The sequence below is a fragment of the Dipodomys merriami genome, unplaced genomic scaffold, assembly GCF_024711535.1.
Source record: "Dipodomys merriami isolate MVZ:Mamm:240054 unplaced genomic scaffold, mDipMer1.0.p SCAF_41, whole genome shotgun sequence".
Classification (NCBI taxonomy): Eukaryota; Metazoa; Chordata; class Mammalia; order Rodentia; family Heteromyidae; genus Dipodomys; species Dipodomys merriami.
In genome coordinates this window covers 5958682-5978197 of record NW_027205715.1, presented here as the reverse complement: position 1 = coordinate 5978197, position 19516 = coordinate 5958682, and positions in this window count along the sequence as shown.

The window sequence follows — 19516 nt, the reverse complement described above, 5'->3', positions numbered from 1 at the left end:
TGTAGGGGAATAGGTCACAGGGTTTTAGGGGTGGCTTTCTACATACGTGTACCTAGCATTTTAGTTAGATCAAGCCCCTTGTGTTCAACACCCTCTTTCCCTGTCACTTCCTTCTTCTTCAATACCTCCTCTTTTTTCTGTGCTCCCTCCAGGGACAGACGCAATGCATTTTAGCATTCTTCACTCTCTAACATCCTCTCTGCTTTTACTTTGTGTTGGCTGACTCAACTCCGAGCTCAACTCCTCTCTTTCTCGTTTACTGTCAAGAGACTCTCAGTGACTTAGAAGGAAAACAGCCTGGTAAGTGTAAAGCCTGTCATCTGGAAGATTTCTTTGACTCTTTTCAGTTTTATTCCATCTCTAAATAACCCCAGCGTTCGTGTCACCACTATTGTTACAGCTGTTCAGTGGCTCATAAGGTCATGCATTCAATTGTTGGGCAGCTCAAGCTTTTTTATTTTCAAACTATCATTTCTTCAAACTTCAAATGCCATAGAAGGGTACAGAGGTGGTCTTCACAGCCCTCTTCTATTTATCTCCATTTTAAAAAGAACTTACATGAGAAAAAAAACAAGTAAGTTAACTTCTACCCTTCAGTTGACAAGGAACAACAGCTATTAAAACATTTGCATGCAATCAGTCTATGTCTCATTTATTTCTCCGTTAAAAAAAATGACTATTTCCTTTCTGGTGTGTAAAAGTGTACCTAGTGATGGACAAGATAAAGAAAAATTGGCAAATGAGACATAAAATACAAAACCTTGTAATGTCCTGAAGAGGAAGGTCCTCTCTGGCCTTTTACCCATGACACACTGTTGATACTTTTCTTTGCAGCAATGTGTATATAATTTTACAAATGAGCCCAAATGATGCATTGTGCTTCAATTTAAGCATCACTTCATTGGGGACTGCTGTTCTTAGTCCCATGGGCTTTACTTGCTTCCTTAAAACTCTGTTCTTCCCTATCCTAGGCTTTGCCATCCATCACCACTGCTCATTGACTGCCCTCCATGAGACTAACTCCACAGGACAGTGGTAACATTTGCCTTTACTTCCTTCAAGCCCAATTTTAGTAAAATGTACTACATAGTAGGGGGTAAATGGAGGTGTGATGGCTGAATAAAAGAATTAAAATTTATTGTGATAGGTATAGAAGCACTCACCAGGCTTGGAAACAAGTTCCTATCTGGGAAGCAGAATTGAAAGTAAAAGAAGCAGCTGCAGAAGAAGTAGTAGAAGCAGTAGAAGCAGCAGCACAAGAAGGAGGAGAAGGAGGAGGAGGAGGAAATGGAGGAAATGAAGGAGGAGGAGGAAGAGGAGGAGGTGGAGGAGGAGGAGGAGGTGGAGGAGGAGGAGGAAGGAAGGAAGGAAGGAAAGAAAGAAAGAAGGGGAAAGAGAAGAAAAAGAAAAAGTGAAATGAAGAGAGGGAAGAGGAGGAGAATGAGAAGGAAGAAGTGGAAGAGAGGGAGAAAGGGAAGGGGAAGGGGAAGAATAAATGGTTTTTGTAATGTGATTCTCTAATATGGACACCAATTTGCATCCTTGTCTAAATTGGAGATGGAAAGAGAGTACGTGTCACAATTCTCCAGCTCTTGAACCTGTACAAAATGTCTCCTTGTTGTTACAGAGATCCAATAAAAATTAAAATGAATAATTTTCATTGGTTTGCTATTTTCCCCAGATAGGAAAAAACAAACATGATTTTATACTCATTGAAAAAATTTTAAGACATGATAGAATACTTTCCAAAACTTCCCTAAACAATCCCCACTGAACTTCAAGCACCTTTTATAATATACAAGAAAGAACACTAACAAAAATAGAACAGAAGAAAGAAAGGAGAAAAATGTATTTTTTAAGGTTTTTTTAAGCTTGAAGTAGTTATACAAAGGAGTTGCCACTTAACAAAGTAGGTGATGAACACAATAACAAAGCAGGTGATGACACAATGCATCTTGATCTATGTCACTCCTTTCAACATTCTCTCTCATCCCTCCCCACCCATCTATTTTTAATTTGACCAACTTTAACACACTTTGAAATGCATGGCATTAATTCATTTCAAGTTTAAACAAGTTAGATTCATTTATGGGTTAACTAACATACATGTATTTTACAGCTGGGCTTCATACTCCCCTTGTAGGAAATAGATCACTTCTGAATTTTAAACTGACAACAATTAAAACATTTGCATTATTTCAGCATTTCGTTATTTCCCTTCCCCTCCACAAATAAGAAAAATGTATATACAAGATGAAGGGCATGGAAATAAAATACAGTGAAAACAGGGGTTATACTGTGGGGGGAAGAACATACAAGAGAAACAAAAAAAATCACATAGTATATTTTAGATACATTAAAAACAATAGCAAGAAAAGAAAAGTAACAATGAGATGTACAAGACACTATGTTGCAAACAAACTTTACAAATGCAGGGGAGGGAAGGGATAGTAGGGGAAAAACAAAGGAGGAGGTAACAATGCTCGATAGGAAATGTACCCATTACCTTACTCATATAACTGTAACCCCTCTGTACAGTATTTTTTACAATAAAAAACATACAAAAACATTTGCTTTACAACTCCACATTTTGTTAATATAAAAATTTCCCAGTATAAGTTGAACAGAATATGATGGTAGCATTTTACCATTGCCATGGGAATCAACAGACGATCCCTTTATTTTTGCTTATCTCAATATTCTGAATTACCATCACCCATCATGCACATCCCACAATTTTTTTTGTCGTATCAATCCCTCAGGAAGACAAAAATGGCTACTTTAAATAAGAGATATAGGAAATGAGCATTGCTTATGAGACAATCAAGCTTAGTGCATTTATTAATATCAAATATACAGTTGGGCAGACTAATTATGCAAGGGAAATAGGCCTTACACCATTTCTCAAGGGAAAGTAGAATAGTCAGATTATCCAGCATGAAGCCTTGGTGTTGACAGACAGATGGGACAGGCTTGGGCCAGAGGTCATTTATTGTAACCTTTTTCAAGATTGGCTGCAAATCCATCAAACTCTACAGTCGTGGAGCTGCTAATGAGTTCCTAATTAGGAGTTACTCAGCCATATTAATAATATGCAATATTCCTCAAGCCCTTCAAGGGAGAGAAGGGAGCAGTCACCATCCTACATGATAGGCTTTTGGATGTCTCAACGAATAGGTGACCTTTAATAAAACACATATATTTTTCCTTCTGGAAAAGTAATTCTACTTCCTAAAATGATAATGAAGACTCTCAATATTCAAAAAGAAACTGCACCTCCCCCACCCACCAGAATATATCCAAATATCTATTGTCAGTGAAGTGTTCCTTTGACAAGAAAATATTATTGCTTTGTTCAAATTTATCCACTTTCAGTTCATCAGTTTGAGTTGGGAGCAGGTGGCTCACACCTGTAATCCTAGCTACTCAGGAGACTGAGATCTGTGAATCCCAGTTAAAAGCCAGCCCAAGCAGGAAAGTCCATGAGACTCTGTCTCCAACAGCCCCTCCTCCTCCCCCCAAAAACCACACCAAAAGCAGAGCTGTGACTAAAAGTGGTAGAGAGCTAACCTTGAGCAAAAAGGCTCAGGGACAGTGTCCAAGCCCCGTGTTCAAGCCCCACAATGGACAAAAAGCTAAATCAATTTGCTAAGTCTAAATTAATTCCAAAGATACTGATGTCAGTGTTAATACACACACACACACACACACACACACACACACATGTACACATATTTATATGGTTAGGTATAAGAGGTATACATATATGTAGATAATATAGATAGGTTGATAGATGATACAGATAATCATATATATATATATATATATTCTTATAAAAATATTAAATAAGAACTGGGAAGGTGGCTCAGTTGTAGAGTGCTTGCTTCACATGCACGAGGCCTTGGGTTTGATTCCTCAGCACCACATAAGCAGAAAAAGCCAGAAGTGGCACTGTGGCTCCAGTGGTATAGCACTAGCCTTGAGCTGAAGAGCTGAGGGACAGTGCCCAGGCCCAGAGTTCAGGCCCCATAACTGGCAAAAAAAAAAAAAGTTATATTGTCTTATTATTGTTATTTTGTGATTATCATTCCATTAAATTTCATATCACTAGAATCTAAGGGGTAAAAACATTTCCCCATGGCATTCATTTAGAATGTGTGAATTCCTAAAACAATCAAACAGTTTCTGGTATCTAATAATGCTTGACATTAACACTAAATGGGATTTGAGAAAGTTGGAAAAGAGTTTATTTTTTTCTTAGAGTAACCACATAAAATAAGTGGAAAAGTATCACTGTTCTCAAATTTTCCCAATGGAATATTTTGCATATTCTCTCTTAAAAATACACATTATTAAAATATAAGCTAGACAGATATATAGAAAGCTAAAAAGCTGCAGAGACACAAAGTCATAGAACATTCTTTCAATGACTACATCTTACAAAAGGATGAGAGAGCCAATGGAAAAAAATACCAAAGAAGTTAGGGAGATGATTTTTTTTGGTTTTTCTAACTAGAAAAGATCAAGTGCATGTCCATTCAATTACTATCTCAAAACATATTGATCAATTTGTAGAACAAATAATAAGGTGCATATGTCTTGTGAAAATCAGACACTGGGAATTGTTATGGCAAACAATATCCAATGAAATATCTAGGTCAACTTTGACAAATTGTTTTCAAAAGAACAAACTTTTATGAGCTGTGGTCTAGCTAATTTGTTTTTAAGTCATCACTTGTACTCTACCTTGAAATATTTTTTTGGCAGCCTAGAAACTCAATCTGATTAATCCTAGTTTGTTGTTGAATTTCCTTATCATCTTTTTAAATTTGATATATATATATTTATTGTAAAGATTCTGTACAGAGGGGTTACAGTTACATGAGTAAAGTAATGAGTACATTTCCTATCGAGCATTTTTACCCCCTCCTTTGTTTTTCCCATACCATCCCTTCCCTCTCCACCTCCCCAGCTCCTCCCTCCTCCCCTAAGTGGTGAAGCTGTTTTCAATATAATGTCTTGTATATATCATCGTTACAATGGGTCAACCTATATCCTTGTTTTAACATTTTGTATTTCCCTTCCCCTCCCCAAATCCGTATAATCTTGTACCATGTTTTCTAACGTCAGGCTTTGAAAGGCGCATACTGTGAAGAGAAGTATCTAACGATGGGCTCATAGTTATGTGATTGTGGCATTGGCTATTTGATATCAAGCCTACACCTCAGTAAATATCAGATGCCACAGGATTTTGTATGTATTTCTGCTAAGGGAAAAAATAGAAGTTCACTCATATTTACTCAACCAGGAGGAGTGTCTAGTGGGAAAAAAATAACAACCAATATAAGCAGAAGAAAATTCTGATACAAGAAGGGCTTTCTTTTTTCCCTTCTAGTACAGATCTGACAATTAGATTCTCCCCCTTCCACTTTCAAATTAATGATGCCCCATATTCTACATTCTCCCAACTTCTCAGAATATTTTGCTCTAACTCTTGGGGACACTCTGGGTAAATTGTTTTGGTTATAACCAAGTGGGGGACATAAGAGCATTTGAGCATCATTTCCCTGAAATTTCACACAAAAAGGCACTGACCACACTTAGAATTTGTCTCTAATCTGCATCACTGAATTTTTCACCTAAAGCTATGTATAGAATAGCCTGACATTGGCTGCCATGGCTAGGTGTGTGGTTGGAGACACAGCGTTTTAAATTTCTTTGCTTTATTTGAGGATTTTGGAGAATATTTCCCCCTCAAATGTAAAGTAAAAGTAACAACAGCTTGGACAAAAGTGTGAGACCTCCTGTACTTGAAAAATAAACTAAAGCAAAATACTGAAGGGGCATGGCCAAGTGCTAGTGTGCTTGCCTAGCAAGACAATAATCAAAATGCTAAGCAGAAATGATTTTCTGTGCAATACAGTCATTTCCTGAATGCTGTCTACACCGATTTCACAACCATCCACTTAGGAAGACAGCTTAATTTTAATGTATACAGCTTGTTTCCGTGTCTAGTATATGGATCATGCATGTAACATTGGAGCCAAGAAAATTTCCAAGACCTAAGTGCAATGCAACAAAACATTAAGTTAACCACTCAACTTTAGTGTTTGAGGGTTTTTTAAATGTAATGCTAGTGAGAAGTAATTATTTTTTTTGTTTTTTTTTAATACACATTTAATGCCAATAAGTTTGATTCACATTTGGAATAAAGAACACTGTTTGCTGATACTCAATCAGTAGCACCAGGGAAGAAACTGAAGGTTCATATCAATTTGTTATCTTGAAAGGAATTTAATAACCATGAGGTGACAAAGCCACTGGCAGGGTGTGGGGGCCACCAAGGGGCTGTTCTAGGGAGCTCCAGTAATTAGTATGAAACAATGGTCCATTACCATCTTCAGGCTTGAAGGCCTTCAGGGTCAAAGCAGGGAGATGCCTCCAAACTAATCATGAACCAGCTAACTGGACAGAACTGTCTGACGTGAGAAAGGAATCTTAGTTTGGGGAAGTGGAAGACCAAATGGGGTTGGAAAGGTGACAGTAAAATGACTACATCACCTCAACCCTGGTCTCTCCCTTTTCTTAGCTGGTGACACTTTCCCCTCTCCTCCAAGGCTAAGCTCAACTCATAGGCAGAGGCAAAAGGAAGGCCCAGGGGACAACCATGGAGAGGAAGTCCAAAGGGACAAATAGAGAACAATAAGAAAAAGTTTAATGAATCCTAGTTGAAAATATCTTTTTTTCTAGACATAAATGTATTATTCAGGCTCTGGTGACTCACTCACATCTATAAACTTAGCTGACTCAAGAGGCCAAAACACACAGGATCAAGCTTCAAAGCCAGTCCAGTAAGAAAAGTCCATGAGATTCCATCTTCAAAATTACTAGCAAAAAGCTGTACTATAGGCATGGCCCAAGAGGTAGAGCACCATTCAGGCGAGCAAGCTGAGCGATTGTGAGGCTGTGAGTTCAAATCCCAGTATTGGATAAATAAATTAATTAGCTAATTATATATATATATATATATATATATATATATATATGTACACACACCTTAAATTTTTAAATGAGTAATTAGACCTGATACCACCTTTAGATAAGATGTAAACAAAAATAACTCTTTGGATTGATTATATTTCATTCTGGGAATGGATGAAAATATAATGTAAATATATAGTCGAGTTATGAACTATGTTAGGAAAATAATCCAATAATTTAGCATAGGTATTGAAAATGAAGGGTAATTAGTGAAAATGTACTTACACTTTTTTTCTTTTGTCAGTACTGGATTGAACTCAGGGTTTCACCATTGCTAGGCACATGCTCTACCACTTGAGCCACACTCCGGATTTAATGGTTTTGTTATCTTCATATGAGGTCTCCCTTTTTGCCTCACCTACTTGGTATCTATCCTCCTATTTATGCTTCTCATGTGTTTCTGATGACAGACTCCCACCATTGTTCCCAACTTTTGATTGGTTAGTATAGGCTTCAACTTTTTGTCAAGGTTGGCCTTGAAATACAGTCCTCTCAATCTCAATCTTTCAAGCAGTTAGCTTAAACTCAGGGAGTAGGCACTGTTCCTGAGCCTTTTTCCTCAAGGCTAGCCCCCTACCACTTAAACCACATCTCCACTTCCAGATTTTGGGTAGTTAATTGGAGATAGGAATCACAGATATTCCTGCCAGGGCTGGCTTTGAAACTTGATCCTCAGATCTTAGCCTCCAGAGTAGCTAGGATTACAGATCTGAGCCACTGGTGCCTGGCTTGTATTTGTATTTTTGAAAACAATTATATAATAAAAGATGAAGTATTCAAACCCACTTGGCATGATTATGTCCCTGATAATAATTTTTTAGTAACAGGAATTTTCAGATTATAGAAAGCACACATTATTCTTTTATCTAAAGTTATAGGATAAATTCTAAAGAGATACCATCTTCCATCTGTAGTAGATACAAACCCAATCAAACTTCATCTCATACTGGCTTCATTGCATATTGGCTTCATCTCACATTGGCAAGGGTACAAGTGTAGGAATTTAGATAATCACTAGCTGTATGAGACTAAGAAAGTATTGTTTTATTATTTCATTAGCTTGGAACCCAGGCTTCTATCATTCTAGCTCCTGATCATGAAAGGTTTATTACAAAGTGCAGCTTAGAGGGGCATTCTTTGGTTTAGATATGGTTTATTCCCCCAAACCTTATCTATCGAGGAGCAGTGAAAAAACGTTTAGAGCCAGAGTGATTAGATCTTGTCCTTAGGGGTGGGAATGAGCTAAGTTTCTCCAAACGGAATATATTACCTCAAGTGTGTGTTCTGAGTCTATTTTTCTTTTTTTGTCGGTCATGGGGCTTGAACTCTGGGCTTGGGCGCTGTCCCTGTGCTCTTCATCTCAAAGCAAGTGCTCTACTGTGTAAGCCACAGCACCATTTCTGGTTTTCTAGTGGTTTATTGATGATAAGAGTCTCAGGAACTGTCCTGCTGGGACTGGCTTTGAACCGCGATTCTCAGATCTCAGCCTCCTGAGTAGCTAGGATTACAGATGTGAGCCACCGGCGCCCGGCTTCCGAGTCCACTTTTCTGTGCTTGACCTTCTTCCCACAGATTCTGCTCGCTGTACTGTGAATACGTGCATTTCTGCCTTGCTGCCATCCACGGGCTGGGACGCAATGTGAGGCTCACACAAGATGAGATCACTGATCCTGCTGTACCACCCTCCCCGTCCCCCAAATCTGTGAGCTAAAGCCTCTTTGCCTTACAAATGATCAAACCTAGACGCTTCGTGATAGCAACATAAAAAGGACTCTGGTAGCATCTAATGGAAATTGATTTTAGGAAATAAAAAAATTTAAATGTTCATTATTGTTCCGATTAAGATTATCATCCAACATCCATGTGGATGATGCTAATGAGAAGCTTAGATAACTTTGAGCGAGAATCTATTACTGGTAGTTAACTTAAGTAAATGAGCAGCAGCTTGCCTTAATACCTGTCACATGAACCTCAAACATATGTTCTACTTATCGGTTCTGGGATCTAATTGGCTTTTTCCCCCTCCATTTATTCTATTTGTTTTTTTTTAAATATAGCACTGAGAAATGAGTTCAAATGCTTAATGAATAATAGAGGAAATGTAATGTTTATTATAGAGAAGTAGCTATGCTCTAACAAGAAAATAGTTCATGGCGCATTCTCTTCTCTTTCTTCAAGAGTGTTTGCCTAAGGCCAATGAAATAACATTATGGAATAATAACATGAATGAGACAGGGAAGCTTGCGACTGCATTACTTAATAATAAATGTACAGACCTTGTTTTCCCTAGTGCTTCCAGACACTAAAATTGCCAGGGTAAACATGATTCTAAAGGTGTAGAGGTTGAGTAGTGTCTTATTTAGGTCACTTTTCAAGAGATAAGGGATTCTCCAAGGAATAGAAGAGTGGAGAGATAGATAAAAGTGGACCAAAAGGCAAACATTGCTGTGATTGCTTATATTGTGACAAAAGTGCTTATGCAAACAAATTCAGAAATATACTGAGGAAGATCTGCAAGAACTACTTTGTGGAGAAGAGGTACTTAGTCAACCACGATTGTCACAAATTTTTTCCTCATTACATTTCTCATCATATGACTCAATCCTGCAAGTTTATTGAGCACTCACTCTGGGACAGAGATAGTTGCTCTCATTATTCTTTTTCTGCAAGCCAAGGAAACTGGAACACAGCAGTGAAATGATCTTTGCTCCATTTCAGAGCTGGTAATCTAGAGCTGGAATAGAAAAGCAGGGAAATTATATCCTTAAGTTCCTATTGTTCGGTTCTTACATATGGTTAGATAAACAAATGCACACATGTATGCATGCATGAGCATAGACATTAATGTCCACATACAGAGATCAATATTTGTGATCTTTGGCAGTAATCAAGATTTGTTGATTTTTTTTTTTTTTGTCAGTCATGGGGCCTGAACTCTGGGCCTGGGCGCTGTCCCTCAGCTCTTCAGCTCAAGGCTAGTGCTCTACCACTTGAGCCACAGTGCCACTTCTGGCTTTTTCTGCTTATGTGATTCTGAGGAATCGAACCCAGGGACTCATGCATTCAAGGCAAGCACTCTACCACTGAGAAAGGGGTGATGTCCAGAGTGATGATAGGTTGTAAACATTGCAAAACAAGAGCAATGTGTTTTATTTTTTGATAAAGAAGGATACCAGCAGTTTAATTATATAATAGCCATTGGACATTAGATACACACGTACCATACACTTCACTATCTTAATAAAAATAAATGTTTTTATTATTTTTTAGCATTTCTTAGATGAAAACTATTTTCAGATTTTGTCCTGTGAAGAAGCAAAGATACAGCGACTTAGAGTCATTTGCCTCTGGTGCCACAGTTTGATGGAGGCAGTTTTATACTCTGACTTTTAATCGATTCCAAAGTCTCTCAGCAATTCCTGCTTGTTGCATTGGATCCAACACACCCAGAATGCAGCAGTCCTGGACAAGCCAAGACAAGCCCAGGCAAGGTTCTAAAACATAGACTAAGACTGGGTACACTATCTCCTGGCTATAAGCACAGCTACATTAGAGGCATAGGTGAGATATTATCATGGTATGAGGTTAACTCAGGCAAAGAGTTGGGAAAAAGGACTGGAAGTGCGGCTCAAGTGGTAAACCTCTTACCTAGCAAACACCAAGTGTAACGGATCCATGTTTGTGCCACAAACAAAAGAGAAAAAGGATCAACGTTAGTGAAGGATGGTAACTGTCAAATATACTGATGGATATGACACATTGACTAGTCAAATATAATTATCCGAATGTTCACAGGTGAGGTAGTAGGAGTATAGCATTTTTAATATTAATGGTAGTAATTGCAGATCACTGTTTTTAAATGCTTATACTAATTTTTTTTTGGTATGCATTCAACTATTTAGAGCTTTCCCTGTAAGAAATGCATTCTCCTTTTCACTTGCTGCAGCAAGAAGATATATCTCAAGGACTTCCGGCTGCAGATACTTCCAGGGCCACAACTCTTGTGGATGCCTACTTCTCCATGATGGAGTGAATCTGGAATGCTACGCAAACCTATCCCTGGGCTCTGAGGGCTAGTTTTGGCTTGTGGACTCCCCAGCCTATGAGTGCCTCTTCCTTAGACTGTGTGCAATAGTCTACAGCATTGCCACCCAATCTCACGACCCTCTTTCGTGTCTGCCTCACCTCTATGTCTTTCAGCCTTTTCTGTGCCCCTCCTTATTTTTTTCTTCCTGCATATCTTTTCTGTATTGTAATCCCTGCCCATTTACTCCTATCTTGGCTTCTGCTCTCCAGAAGACCTAAACTCACACATGACTCTTTCATTTTATTAGCAATAAAGAGTGAGAGTCACTGTGGTTCAATAATGCTTGCCCGAAGCCCCAAAAGCGTTCGTTTACTAGAATGGTCTTTACGTTTAGGTTTCTGATTCAGAACCTATGGCAATAAGCCCTATGCAACCTGAAAAAGTAGTAGAAGGGATCATGGACAGGGACAGTATGGTTAGATAAGAAGCCTCCTCCCCCTCCTCCTCTTCCTCCTCCTCCTCCTCCTCCTCCTCCTCCTCGTCATCATCATTATCATCATCATCATCATCATCAAAGTGTGCTTCATCCTACAGTGGCTATTGCCAAACATAGAGGTTCACATTCTTTTGGACAGAGCTTAGGGTTTTTTCCCCATTATTATTAAGTAGTTGTACAAAGCAGTTTATGACTATAATGTATCTAGATCAATGTCGCCCTTGAACATTCTCATACCTCAGGATTTTCATATTTTTCTGTTTCTTGTATGAATCCTATCCTGCAAATCTTTTGTTTTTGTCAAGGTGATGTATCAAAGGGTTACAGTTACATTAGTAAGGTAATGAGTCCATTTCTTGTCAAACTTGTTATCCTTTCCCTCATTTTTCTCTTACTTTCCTACCTCCCGACCTCCTCACTCCCCCCAGCCCAATCCTTCAACTCTTTATACTCTCATATGCATGTATATTTTCCTCAAGAAATTATACACTGAGAATTATAGGAATAGAGGACACAGTTTGGTTCTGAGGAAAATAAAAATGGACTATATACCAAATCACTTAATTAGTATTTTGTGAGTCTAGCAAACCGTTATTGTTACACGATGCCAAATGATTTCCACTGTGAAACTAGTTAAGAATAACTCTGCCCTGACCCACTTTTCCCTTTCTTTCTGTTCTGTTGTTTTATCTTGTTTCTCCTTGTAAGTCCTTCTGTGTTAGTGTTCAGAATCAGATTGTCATTTTTTGAATTCAAGTGTTAATGGTAGTTCTTTAATGATTAAATTCGTTTCACCCCATTTATTCCAATAGACTCCAAAGTTTCTTTGATAGCCTAGATTATAACAACGATGGGGCCTGGGTGGTTCTGTGACTGAGATGTCTCCAAATGAGGACACTGCCAGTTCGGAGCTTCATCATGAACTAGGTTTTCATAGTATATTTAGTTTGCCATGATTTTTTTTTTTTTGGTCAGTTGTAGGGCTGAACTCTGGGCCTGGGCACTGCCCCTCAGCTCTTCAGCTCAAGGCCAGCGCTCTACCACTTGAGCCACAGCACCATTTCCGGCTTTTTCTGCTTATGTGGTGCTGAGGAATCGAACCCAGGGCCTCATGCATGCAAGGCAAGCGCTCTACCACTGAGCCACCTTCCCAGCCCCATGATTTTTAACTGTAAAACCAACATTTTTTTTCCTCCTATAACACTTCAGTTCTCCCCTGCCAATCAGTCAAATGGAGTAGCTTGAACTCACGGGCTGAAGTTCCTGCTTTTAAGCCATCTTCTATTTCTTCCAGTGTAAACGCTTCAGAGGGTATGGGACAGGATCATGACACCACTGGTAAGATACACCCCCACTCCTGTGCTGAAAGTTATCTCAAATGCTAGAATGCTTTTGGAGACAGAAAATTGTAACCTAGCTATAGAGAAAAAATAATTTAAGCTTCTAAGGTAGAGATGTATGAAATTTTAGGTATTGTAGCTTAGATACCAAATGCTCTCTAAAAGCCCACAGGTTTTAGGGTTTTGTTTCTGAGTGGCACTGATGTGAGGCCCTTGTAGGGTTTGGGGTCTAGTGTCAGATCTTTAGGTAAGTGATGGTGAGCACGCCTTTGAAGGATTGTGGGATCCTGATCATTCATCTCTTTGTATCTATCTCTGTCTGTCTCTCTGTCTCTATCTCTGTCTGTCTCTCTATTTCTGTAGCTGTCTGTCTGTCTCTCTGTTTCTAGACAGATAATTATCCAACTGATCCTCTATCTGCTTCTGCTGCCATTGCCTTCTGGAACTCAAAGAAAATACCCCAAGCCTATGGGTTCACTCCATCCAGAATTGGAAGCTATACCACCGGAAGCCTCGCTACGACTTCTCCTGTAAAAATTACGTATCTCAGTGATTCTCTTACAGTGTCGGGAAGCTAATACATCATGCTCACGTTTTTCTTTCAAAGGTTAAGAAGTTAGGCATGTTCCTTGTACTTTATCTCACTCATTAAGTCTACATGCCCTAAAGTTCTCCCCTATTCCCTTCTTCACCTCTCTTTGCAGCTGAGTCTGATAGTTATCCACATCTCTTTGTAAAATTTTCTCTTACTTGTTTCCAGGAGATTATGTTTAAAGTGTACCAAGGGGCATACTCTTCTAGGACAAGCCAAGTTCTTTTGATTGAATGCATTTCTGTTTGTCACCTTTCTGGTGACACCCAACCTTACCTTTCTTTTTTTTTTTCCTTCGTTGTTGTTGTTAACAAAATCTTTGCTATCATTTGTATGAGAAGAATAACTTTGTTCAATGACCTGCTTGAAATGTCCAATATTGCTTCTAAGGCTTGTAAAGATCTATGTTAGTATATTGATGAGAGAGAAAAGATAGAACATCACAGCTTGGTAGATGCTTTCAAAGAAGATTAAAAGATTCATAGGAAGAAAACACACACACACACACACATACACACACACACACACACACAGTTCCCTCTTATACACACACACACACACACACACACACATATTGTTCCCTTTTATGACCATCAGTGAAAAGAAAGATGCATGTTACTTGTCATTGATGATGTTATATACAAAGAAAAGCGCAAATCTGAATATCTGTCATATAATTATGGCTATAATTACTTAATATATTCTTTTTTTGGTGGGTCGTGGGGCTTGAACTCTGGGCTTGAGTGCTATCCCTGAACTCTTGAGCTCAAAGCGAGCGCTCTACCACTTGAGCTACAGTGCCACGTCCAGTTTTCTAGTGGTTTATTGGAGATAAGAATTTCATGGACTTTCCTGCTTGGGGCTGGCTTTGAACTGCAATCCTCAGATCTCAGCCTCCTGAGTAGCTAGGATTACAGGCATGAGCCACCAGCGCCCAGCTAACCTTAATATATTCTTTACCACATAAATGTAAGTTAGTACAGTAGGAATCTATCAGACTCATTCAGGGCTTCCATGCTGAATTGTTTAGTCAAATACGTCAAAAACTAAAAGCCACTAGGTATATGTTTAATGAATGGTTGTAGAGCCACAATAATAACAATTTTTTAAAAACCTGATTTTTGGTTTTGTGTCATTTTTCCTTGCAAGACTTTTTGTTGTATGCAAATATTTTCTTTTCTCCAAATGTTATCATACAGGTTTCATTTCATAAGTGTTGGAGTTATTAGATATGCACTATAATCAGCCTGTTTTAGTTGCATCATCTTCTTGACCAGTCTCTGTACAGAAGTGTGTAAAGTGTAAGAGGCTTACTGGGAATAACCTGAGTGGTGTTAGCTCCCTGCTGCTGAGATGATGGAAGTAGTATGATTACTGCCTTCCTTCACACACAAGAATTCCGGAGTCTGAGCTTGAGAACTAAATCCCACCAAACCAACATGTTTCATCCCACAGTAATTGTAGGCTGCTGACTCCTTATCAGGGTTTGCCTCTGTTTGCTTCCTTCTCTGGCCTTTTATTCCTACTTTTCCTTGGATTTTTTTTCTTTCTATCACATGATTCCTAAATGACCTTTAGTTTGAAGGCATATTAGATATCCACTGTCCACACCAAACTGATAGTTATTATTTAGCCAGTCACTTGTAGCGAGAAGAAAGGAAGTCATGACACACATATATTTACCCACCTGGGTCTACTTTCTTAACCTAGACTAAGATGCAGTAAAATTCACACAGATGGGAACTAGAGAGGGAATCTGGGCAAAAGCAAGTCTCTTTAGCTGCTCCACAGGGGAGCTCATAGATGTTTTCATCTTTTTTTTTCATTACATTCCATTTTAAAATGGTACAAACTATGCCTTATGTGTAGTATATATATATATATATATATATATATATATATATATATATATATATATATATATATATGACAACATAAATCAAAGAAGTCTGGTTTTCATACAAACTACAAAGGACACCAGTTTTGCAGATAACTAGCTATTTCAAATGGCCCCAGTTTGATAAATGTGAACTTGCTTAAAATAAGACTTTACAAATTATACAATAATTTGGATTAAATTGAATTATTATAAAACATACATGCCTCAAAATAGCAATAGCACCCAATAATTTTTTCTGAGAGAAGTTATTTGATAGATCAGCAGAAGCACAATTTGAAAAATAACTTCTCCCAGGAAGGTCTCAATGAAACTTGGACCCAAACACAGCAAATGAACTGAAAAAGAAAAAAAAAAATAGCCATTCTTTGAATGCTACTGTTCTGAAAGCAAAAGTATAAGAGACCTCAAGTTCTACAAATTGATTTTTCCTAGCATGACAAAAAGAACAATTATTCATAAAACCAGTAAGTGAGTTAAAGTAAGTCAGGATCCAAGATTTGAAAAGGATGTCTTTTGAGAAGTAAAAATCCAGGCTAGAAAGGTTTGCCAAAGCCTTAGAGAAGGTAATAGCAGAAATAAAACTGTTATTCAGTCTGACATCAAAATTCATGTACTTAACTATTAATTTCTTTTGTCTTTTGGAAATCTAATTTCAACTCAATATTTTCTTCTGCTACTCATGACTATCAAACCTATCCTGACAATGTAAATACAATGTGAATCCCAGAATTTGGAGGCTGAGATAGAAGACCCATAGTTCAAAGGCCAGCATGGTTAATACAGTGAATTCTAGACTAGCCTGGAGTGTACAATGAAAAAAAACTGTCAAAAATAAATAAGCAAGCAAATACATAAATGAAATAAAATGCAATGTGAGCCACATATGCACTTAATACTTTCTAGAAGGCACATGAAAAGGAGAAAGGCAGAGCAATGTCTAATAACAGGAATGTTTTATTTAGCTCAATGTATCCAATATGTGTCTATGTTTAATCATCTGAATTTAATTATCTAATTTCTTAATGAGATATTATATGATTCTTTTAAACTTACACCTTTAAAATCTAAATTGATGTGATCAATAATCACCTGTGATTAGCAGCTTGTAATTTGGAGAATAAAGTTTTACGTTTGTGTGACTATATGTGTGCCCATACTCAGACTTAATGCACATATAAACAGATCTACTCTCTTCAAATATTGTGTGATTTGCAAAGAATGCTTTGTTCATAATATTGTCATACAGCGATACCAGATATTATCAACATGCAGTTAGTTTACTCCCTCATTTCTTCCAATGAGGGCAAAGCTTCTTGAAAACTCCCAGAAAACAGTAGTCCCTGAGTTACTTTTATCAAAGAAATTCTTAACAGTTCTTCACGCCTATAATCCCAGCATTTTGGCATAAACTGAGGCAGGATAATTTCAAGATTGAGGCCAGCCTGGGCTATACAATGAGACTGTCTCAAAAAAAAATTTTATGTGTTGGTTATGGGGCTTGAACTCAGGTCTTGAGCATTGTCTCTATGCTCCTTTGCTCAAAACCAGCACTCTACCACTAGGAGCCACAGCTCCACCTCCAGGTTTTGAGTGGATTATTGAAGATAAGAGTCTCACAGGGATTTTCCTACCTAGGTTGGCTTCAAACAGCCCTCCTCAGATCTCCTCTCCTAAATCACTATTATTACAGGCATGAGCCACTTGTGCCCAGCTTCAAAAACAAATCTCAATGAATTGTTTCATTATCTGTTTTCATTATGTGACTGAATGACATGCTACAGATACATGATTTAACAATGGTTAATACCTAAAAGAAAGTAGATTTTTTTTAATGTTTGACCTAATGATCCAAATCCTAGTTATATATTTTAAATCTTAAAAAGAAAAATCTTCCAACACTTTGGAATCACAACATTTTTTTCCATCTAAGCTAATACTAAGTCAGTTAAGCTTTTGTTAGCTATTTTCCCAGACTGAACTACAAATGCAGTATATTCAAGGCTAGAAATAGCGTAAGACAGTTTAACCACAAAAGTCTACTTGTCCAGTTTTAAATTAGACCTCTCTGATGATATCTGGATATTTTAACTTGTGCTCACCTAGTAAACAATTAAGAAACATTGACTTTGCCTTTGAAGGTATGTATATTTAAAAGCAAACAAGATAGGTTTTGTTTTCTATGTTCCAGGAAGGAGGTAAGAAGCCAGAAAACTTCGATGAGTAATTCAGGAAAAGTGTCAGAGAAGTAGAAGGTTTCAGTAGGTTCCTCAGGGATGAGGATGTCGTACAAGTGAGTTCCAGGGCTGAAAAGGTCAGGATGGGGGAGGAGTCAGAAAACAGTTCGGCATAGGGAAAGCAAGATATGGGAAAGGCCAAAGTCTATCATTTATGCAAAAAGAAAAAAATTGATACACTACCCCCAAATAAAGAAGACACTCAGATTTTGTAGAAACATGTATTTTTCAATGGAGTGATTATGGTTGAGTATGGATTTAAGGATGATGGAAAAGAGGGTAAATCAGTTGAGGAAGGTTCAAAACTGAGAAAGATAATCTTGCCCAAAAATATTTTTTTTTTGTAGAGCTGTCCAGCAAGGAGAAGGCAGATTCAGTCGTGATCCGATGTGTGTAAGACTGAAGGAATAGTAGGGTCAGCCACCTCTCTGACAAAATGTGAGCCTAAGAAGGATTCACCAATCCAAGAATCTTTCCAAACCTAAGCACCTGTTATAATTCTATTTCCAAAGGCAGCTTTCTCATTAAGAGGCAGGAGGGAGAAGCGAGCGAGATAGTCTCATAACATAGTGTTGGTTTTTAAATGCAGTTTCTCAATGCTTAAATTTTTAACAATCCCCGCCACCCAACACGTGTGGGAAGGCCACTGAAGGAGAGAAGCTCTAGAAATAGATGTCGTTGGAAGCTGCAATCCATCGTGAAAAACTTTCAAATGGCATAGTTAGGAGTTTTAGAAGCATTCTGCCCTCCTCCATTATTAACAGAACAGCACAGTCCCAGCCATGGAGAGAAAAAAAAATTTTGGAAGAATTAGTAATGCACAGCATGACTTGATTTATTTGAGCTCAAATTACCCAAATATAGTGGAATTGACACTTAGCAATATTTTTCCATTAGATTTAGTCATTGCACATAGCATAAAATACTTAATTATAGATTTCATTAATGGTAATTTATTGGTAATTACTCACAAAACATCGAACCATTGTATACTATACACATAACATTCCGTCATTAAAATTCATTCATTACATTGACTCCTAAAATAGAGAAATAACATTTTAAATGTGTAATTTTTATTGTAAACACTGAAGTAAACCAATGATGAAAGACACAGGACTGGAGAAGGGTCTATTCTATACAGATTCTATGTAAATATTGTTAGACAAATTAAAGAGTAGAGGGGAAATGATTTCCTAATTCAAGGAAAGATCTTGATCCCAATGAGTAACCCAAATGGAAATATCAGTATTCCTGGTCTACATTGTTATCATAACATTGTCAACTATTTCTGAAGGAAGTTCCCCAGATTTTTCCTAATCAATAACTGTATACTATCTATTCTATTCATCCATCCCATTCTCCATGAGTAGGGACACAAGGAAGTCAGAGCAAGACTATAACATTAGACAAGACACTCAAGCTGTAAGCTAGTGGCTCATGCCTGTAATCCTAGCTACTTAAAGCCTGAGACCTGAGGACTGTGCTTCAGAGTCAGCCCAGACAGGAAAGGCCATGAGACCCATATCTCCAATTAACTACCTAAAAAACAGAAGTGGAGCTGTGGCTCAAAATGGTAGAGTACTAGCTTTAACCAAAAGGGCTTAGGGACAGTGCCCAGCCCTGAGTTCTAGCACTATGATTGGAAAAAAAAAACCACAAAAAATTAAAGAAACCCTCTCCCCATACAAATCAAGCAATAGGGATGCAAAAATATGTAGGAAGACTTAAAAATTAAAACCAGTGATGAAAAACAATTAGTGACATCAACCACAAGTATATACTATCAACTCAATAAAAATATTGGTGATAGATACTTATGACACATTTCAGTCAATAAAGCATTAATCATTATGCTAAGAATCTTAATAAAGATTCACAATTTT